Raw genomic sequence first — 7,723 nt, forward strand, 5'->3', positions numbered from 1 at the left:
GCTATTCTTCTTATTAACGAATCGTGAAACGATGCTTATGTTAAAGTCTCTCACAATTGCTCAGGCGAGATCATCAGTTTGTATTTCGGCTAAAGAACAAAATATGTCCACCAGGCTTCCCTGATGGCTTAGTGGTAAAGATTCCGCCTGCCAGTGCGGTAGATCCGAGTTCAGTCCCTGGTCCGGGAGGATCTCACATGTCATGCAGTGTCTAAATCCATGTTCACAGCCACTGACCCTGTGCTCTGGAGTCCAGGAACCAGGGCTACTGAGCCCACGTGCCGCAACTACCAAAGCCCACATGGCCTGTGAGCCCATCTTTGCAACTAGAGAGCCCACCGTCGTGAGAAGCCTGGGCACTGCAACTAAAGAGCAGCCTCCGCTTGCAGCAACGAAAGAAAAGCTTGAGCAGCAGTGAAGACCGGTGTGGACAAGACAAATTAATAAATAATATTTTTAAAAATATATATAAAAAAAAAACTATGCCTACCAACACAGACTATGGCCCAAGCATACTATAGCATCTAGGTTAATGCTTGTGACATTTTTGAGGATAAGTTTTGTTTTGGAAAATAGTGATAATGGAGCTTTATTCAAATGTTTTTCAAGCTGTAAAACCAAATCCAGACTTGTAGAAGATATTAATAAAGTATAGGCACACTGCTCAGAAATATTGTGTATTAGGTACCAAATCACCACAATAAAGCACATATTAGACATAGGCAGGGCAATGGTGCATGTCCCCACAGGTCAGACAGAAAAACTTCATGAAGGACACAGCTTTGGGTAGGGTACTTATAAGGACTGTGCCAAGTAGTGGGAAAAAATTAGTCCTAGATTAAACACAGCTCTTGTTCTCAAACACTTAGCAAGTAATTTAACTATGATGAAAAAATATATAGCAAACCAAAATATCCAGCACCCAACAAGATAAATTTGAAATGCTATGCTAAGTCACTTCACTCCTGGCCAACTCTGTGCGACCCCATAGACAGCAGCCCACCAGGCTCCACCGTCCCTGGGATTCTCCAGGCAAGAACACTGGAGTGGTTGCCTTTTCCTTCTCCGGTGCATGAAAGTGAAAAGTGAAAGTGAAGTCGCTCAGTCGTATCCAACTCTTAGTGACTCCATGGACTGCAGCCTTCCAGGCTCCTCTGTCCATGGGATTTTCCAGGTAAGAGTACTGGAGTGGGGTGCCATTGCCTTCTCTGAAATTTGAAATATCTGGTATCTAATCAAAGACAATGAGGAATGAAAAGAAGGAAAATTTGATCCCTAATGAGAAAAATAAATCAACTGAAACTTAGAACTTCTATATATATATATATATTCAAATTAGCAGATAATGAATTTATATAGTTGTTATGATACATTTCTTATAACATGGAAGATGTTGTAACTACATAAAAAATTGAGAGATTAAAACTCCAATGTCTGAGATAAAAATACAATGGATGGAATTAATGAACAATTCAGTTCAGTTCAGTCACTCAGTCGTGTCCAACTCTTTGTGACCCCATGAATTGCAGCACACCAGGCCTCCCTGTCCATCACCAACTCCTGGAGTTCACTCAAACTCACGTCCATCGAGTTGGTGATGCATCCAGCCATCTCATCCTCTGTCGTCCCCTTCTCCTCCTGCCCCCAATCCCTCCCAGCATCAGAGTCTTTTCCAATGAGTCAACTCTTCGCATGAGGTGGCCAAAGTATCAGAGTTTCAGCTTTAGAATCATTCCTTCCAAAGAAATCCCAGGGCTGATCTCCTTTAGAACGGACTGGTTGGATCTCCTTGAAGTCCATGGGACTCCAAGAGTCTTCTCCAACACCGTAGTTCAAAAGCGTCAATTCTTCGGCCCTCAGCTTTCTTCACAGTCCAACTCTCACATCCATACATGACTACTGGAAAAAACATAGTCTTGACTAGACAGACCTTTGTTGGCAAAATAATGTCTCTGCTTTTCAATATGCTATCTAGGTTGGTCATAACTTTCCTTCCAAGGAGTAAGTGTCTTTTAATTTCATGGCTGCAGTCACCATCTGCAGTGATTTTGAAGCCCAAAACAATAAAGTCTGACACTGTTTCCACTGTTTCTCCATCTATTTGCCATGAAGTGATGGGACCAGATGCCATGATCTTCGTTTTCTGAATGTTGAGCTTTAAGCCAACTTTTTCACTCTCCTCTTTCACTCTCTTCAAGAGGCTTTTGAGTTCCTCTTCACTTTCTGCCATAAGGGGGTTGTCACCTGCATATCTGAGGTTATTGATATTTCTTCCGGCAATCTTGATTCCAGCTTGTGCTTCTTCCAGCCCAGCGTTTCTCATGATGTACTCTGCATATAAGTTAAATAAGCAGGGTGACAATATACAGCCTTGACGTACTCCTTTTCCTATTTGGAAATGAATAATTAAGTATGGCAAAAGTAAATATTAGTGAGCTTAAAGATATAATAATGGGAAGTACAAAATAAAAATTCAGTAACATTAAAAGAGCATCAGTGAGCAGCAGAACAACTTAAATTGTCTAATATGTAATTGCAGTCAGCAGATTAGAGGAGAAAAAAGAGGATGATAGAAGAAATATTTTTTTAAATAATCAAAAATCAGTGAGGGAAAGAGAGAGAAGAAATATGCTAGAAGATTTCTACAAATAAAAGAGGCAAGGCAAACGTTAACTGTCTGCAATATATGGACTTTATTTAGATTCTGATGCAATAAAAAAATATGGATGCTATTAAGACTTTTTTGTGAAACTGGTTTTCTAGTTTTAAGAAGTTTCAATATATGTACAGTTATAATTCACACTGAAATATTTAAAGTTAAAATTAAATAATGTCTAGTATTTGCTATAAAATAGTATGAAGAGAGGGAAATATTTGGGGTTAAAGATTAAATCAGATTGGTAATGAATTGATAATATTTGAAGCTGGTGATGAATATATGGGAGCTTGCTATATCATTCTTTTCCAAGAAGATGGTGGAGAGACAGTGCAAAGCAGGAATTTTGAATCATGGTCTTTGAAGCCAAATGATCTGGGTTCAAGCATTCTTAACCTCTCTAGACCCAATTTTAATAATCAAAATAATACTAATTTTAATGGTAACTTTGAAATGACTACAGAGTAAATGACACTTCTTTATAAACATTTGAATGTCTGGACTATAATAATTTCCAAATAAATTTTACCTATTATTTGCAGAGTGACCTAATCACAAAGATTATTCTGGATGGTATAATGGATTAAATAAGAGCCCTAAGGAGAAGAAAGAAATTAGAGTGCTCTTATAATAATCAAGAGGGGATTCAAGCAATGCGTTTGAAATTCAAGCAGATAGGATTTGAAAATAAAGTAGTATTTGGAAGTGAGGTATAGAAAGAATCAAAGATGTTTCCAATATTTTTTTTTTTTTTACTTTACAATATTGTATTGGTTTTGCCATACATCAACATGCATCCGCCACGGGTGTACAAGATTTAAAGTAAGAAAATTGCATTGTTGAGAAATAACGTGTTGCATTATTTGTCATGAGGCTGATGTCAAGTTAAAATTGATTTCAGTATCATTTCTTATGACAAATAAGATGTGATATTTATAGTAACTGTTTTATCTTTGTTTTAAAATTAGTAGGTTAAGTAAGTGAACCTTGCCAAACAAACACCAAGTAAGATTAAGACTCGGATATTGACATGTTTTGAATTTCCCCTTGTGATTCAGTTCTCAAATGTACTTCTTTAAACCTAATATTAAAAATAAGCAAGCAAAAAGCATTAATGGAAATGCTTCTGATTTCTCCTTACTCACAAAAGCTTTAAAGAATGTATGTCATTGCTATTTTTATATATGTTAATCTAAAGTTATTACAGTTCATGAATAATTCTCAGTATTGAGAGTTTCAAATGTGACTATTACTACTAACTCTAAAAACTATTTCTGGCATTTTAATTTCTATAGTGATTGATTTTTTTTATTGGATAGAAATGGTGTAAATAAAGTTAGTTGCCTACAATCAGATATTAAGATAGCATTTAACTGCATAGAAAGCTGGTGCATGGAGGTTAAGGGTTTCATTAGTGTGTTCTAAATCTGCCAATAGTGAATTTGGATTCTTTGCCTTCACTTACAACAGCAGGGAGGGATGAAATGAGACGGAAGTCTTTATAAAATTCCCCTCCTCTTGGATACTTACTGAATTACCATCTTGTCTTTCAATATTTCCCTTTCTTGCTAAGTACACAGATGGGAAGTCAGAACCTCTTCATGCATGAATCAGTGTCCACTTTGGTTCCTTTCTCCCTTGTAGCTTCCCTGAGAAACAGATGGCTGGGTTCTGAAACACCTGTTCCAAATGTGGACATGCCTGCATTTCCCAAATAATTGAGAAAGGGCACATTTCACTCGATTTTACTTTGTTTATCTTGGGTAAAGGGAAACTTTTTACTTGACCGATTATTTCATTTTAACTCTTTACAAGCTCTGTCTCCCATCTCGGAAAAGCAGCACATTTTTCCTGGAACTGAAACCTTGACTCAAAGCCTGACAGGATATCTAGGGTCTCCTGGCAACCAGCAATGCCCCAAGACAAACACAATAAAACAACAAAAATATATTAACAAAAATGTCAATGCTATAGATTGGATGCCTAATATATACAGTTGCTGTGATAGGAATCAAGAAGTTAGAAGGTCTGATCCTTCTGGCATTAGTTAAACTCTTATTCCTGATTATGTACAAATAATAGACAAAGGATTTTCAATATATCTAATGATTCGATGACCTTTGGGACTTTTAAATTTACTGAGTTTGGGTACAAGAGAGTCTATTTTCACTACCAGCTTTCCTACTCTTCAGCTATGGCATCTGGCAGGGGAAAAGTCCTACCAAAGATTAAGGCAATTATGTAACAGCCCATAAAGGGCATACTTCTGCTGGCTTTGTGGCCATGTTTCTACACAGGCGCTCTTTAGTAACTGACTCCCAAACAACCTGAGGTATATATCAGTCTCTATGTATTTTGGATATAATGTGTCTATGCTGCATTATTTATTGCAGTGTTAAAAGATATGCATATTTTTGCTTAGGAATGCAGACTTCAAGATAAAGTGGCCGATAGAAATATATAATTGTTTTTATTGTTTTTCATTTTCTTAATTGAAACAATGCATGCAGAAAAAAATGGGCATATAAATCACTGATTACAAAATAGTATATCTATGTGCCTATTATCTCATTGAAGAAATGGAGTATTATGAGTGCCAGAAATTACCGCCATGCTCTCCCCAGTCACTTCCCTCTCTCTCCTCTCCTAACAGAACTATGAACCTGAAAGTATATATTTTTCAATCAAATTTTCACTATATTATCACATATCTCTGGCTTTCTTAATTCCACATTGTATGTGAGACTCCTCCTGTTGCTTGTAAGAGTAGGTTTTCATTTTGATTGTTGTAAAGTGCCCCATCACATGAAGCTTTTCTGTGTGGAAGTGGATGTATTCCCAACTTTGCTTTTCATTGGTAAATATATGTACCCTTTGCCTTTCCAGGTTTCCCTTGTGACTTAGCTGGTAAGGAATCCGCCTGCAATGCGGGAGACCTGGGTGCGATCCCTGGATTGGGAAGATCCCCTGGAGAAGGGAAAAGCTACCCACTCCAGTATTTTGGTCAGGAGAATTCCACAGACTGTATAGTCCATGGGGTCACAAAGAGGCAGACATGACTGAGCAACTTTAACTTTTGCACTTCCACCTAAACTTCAGAATAAGTTTTTAATTCCCATCAAAGAAGAATGTTTAGTTAGGGTTCTCCACAGTAACAGAACAAAATGGATATATACTTACATATCACCTTATACGTGGGGCTTCCCTGATAGCTCAATTGGTAAAGAATCCGCCTGCAATGCAGGAGACACCGGTTCTGTTCCTGGGTCAGGAAGATCTGCTGGAGAAGGGATAGGCTACCCAATCTAGCATTCTTGGGCTTCCCTTGTGGGTCAGCTGGTAAACAATCTTCCTGCAACGTGGGAGACCTGGGTTCGATCCCTGGGTTGGGAAGACCCCCTGGAGAAGGGAAAGGCTACCCACTCCAGTATTCTGGACTGGAGAATTCCATAAACTGTATAGTCCATGGGGTCACAGAGAGTCGGACATGACTGAGTGGCTTGCACTTTCACCGTGTATATATAGATAGAGAGAGCGAGATATTTATTATGAGTGATTGGCTAAGAAGTGCCAGGAACTGCTGTCTGAAAGCTAAATGGCCACAAAAGCTGGTGGTGGTATTCCAGGCTAAATCCAAAGGACTGTGACCCAAGGGAACTGATGGTATGAGTCCCACCCAAATCTGAAGGCCTGAGAAACAGAAGTGTTGATACCCCAGGGCAGGAGAAGATGGATGTTCTAACTAAAGCAGAGGACACATTTGCTCTTCTTTCACATTTTTGTTCTATTCTGCCCTCAGTGGATTAGATGGTCCCTACCCACACTGATAACAATGATCTTCTTTACTTCATTACTGATTCAAAGGCAAATCTCTTCCAGAAACACCCTCATGTATACAACCAGCAATAATGTTTTGCCAGCTATCTGGGCATTCTGTGGCCTAATCAAGTGGACATGTAAAATTAATCATCACAGATGGAGAAAAAGCTGCTGGGGTTCTTTTTTACTGGGACTACATAAAATCTACAGAATGATTTGAGAAGGACTGATATTTTTTCAATTGGATTTCCAATCTAATAAAATGGAGTAACCCTCAATTTATTGAGAATTTTTCATATTTTGTTCAGTAATGGATTATATATATATCTGTGTAAAAGTGTTAATTTATTAAAGAATTTTATCTAAGATTTATAATTCTCTACTATTCAAATAATTTCCATTTCTAATTGTATGTTGCTGTGATAGGAAAATATAATTAGCTTTTATTCCAGTTTTGTCACAATTCTTGATAAAATCACTTAACATTTTTAATAATATATAGTTTTAAAAACTTTGTATTTATAACCCTGTTGTATGTATTTATGGGTTCCACGGTGGCTCAGATGGTGAAGTGTCTGCCTGCAATGTGGGAGACCTGGGTTCCATTCCTGGGTCAGGAAGATCCCCTGGAGAAGGATATGGCAACCCACTCCGGTACTCTTGCATGGAAAATTCCATGGACAGAGGTAAGCTACAGTCCATAGGGTCGAAAAGAGTCAGACATGACTGACTGACTTCACTTATATGTATTTAGAGGCAGAGTTATTTTTTAATTTCCAATATTTAAGAATAGATATGTTTATTTTCTTTGTCTTATAGCACTGACTAGGACTTCCAATGCAACGCTGAAGAAAAATAATAAAACTGGGAATTCTAATCATATGTTGGTTTCAGATATAAATCTTTTAATATTTCAATATTAATTTTGACTTTTTACAAAATATTTGCTTTGGACTGAGGAAGATTTCATCAAGTTCTTTTTTGCTAAGATATTTTTTTAATCAAAATGGGCATTAAAATTTATAAAATTTGCCAGCATATTAAAAAGCAGAGACATTACTTTGCCAACAAAGGTCCGTCTAGTCAAGGCTATGGTTTTTCCAGTGGTCATGTATGGATGTGAGAGTTGGACTGTGAAGAAAGCTGAGCCCCAAAGAATTGATGCTTTTGAACTGTAGTGTTGGAAAAGACTCCTGAGAGTCCCTTGGACTGCAAGGAGATCCAACCAGTCCATTCTGAAGGAGATCA

This window comes from Bison bison, unplaced genomic scaffold (genome assembly GCF_000754665.1).
Source record: "Bison bison bison isolate TAMUID 2011002044 unplaced genomic scaffold, Bison_UMD1.0 scf7180017864296, whole genome shotgun sequence".
Lineage (NCBI taxonomy): Eukaryota > Metazoa > Chordata > Mammalia > Artiodactyla > Bovidae > Bison > Bison bison.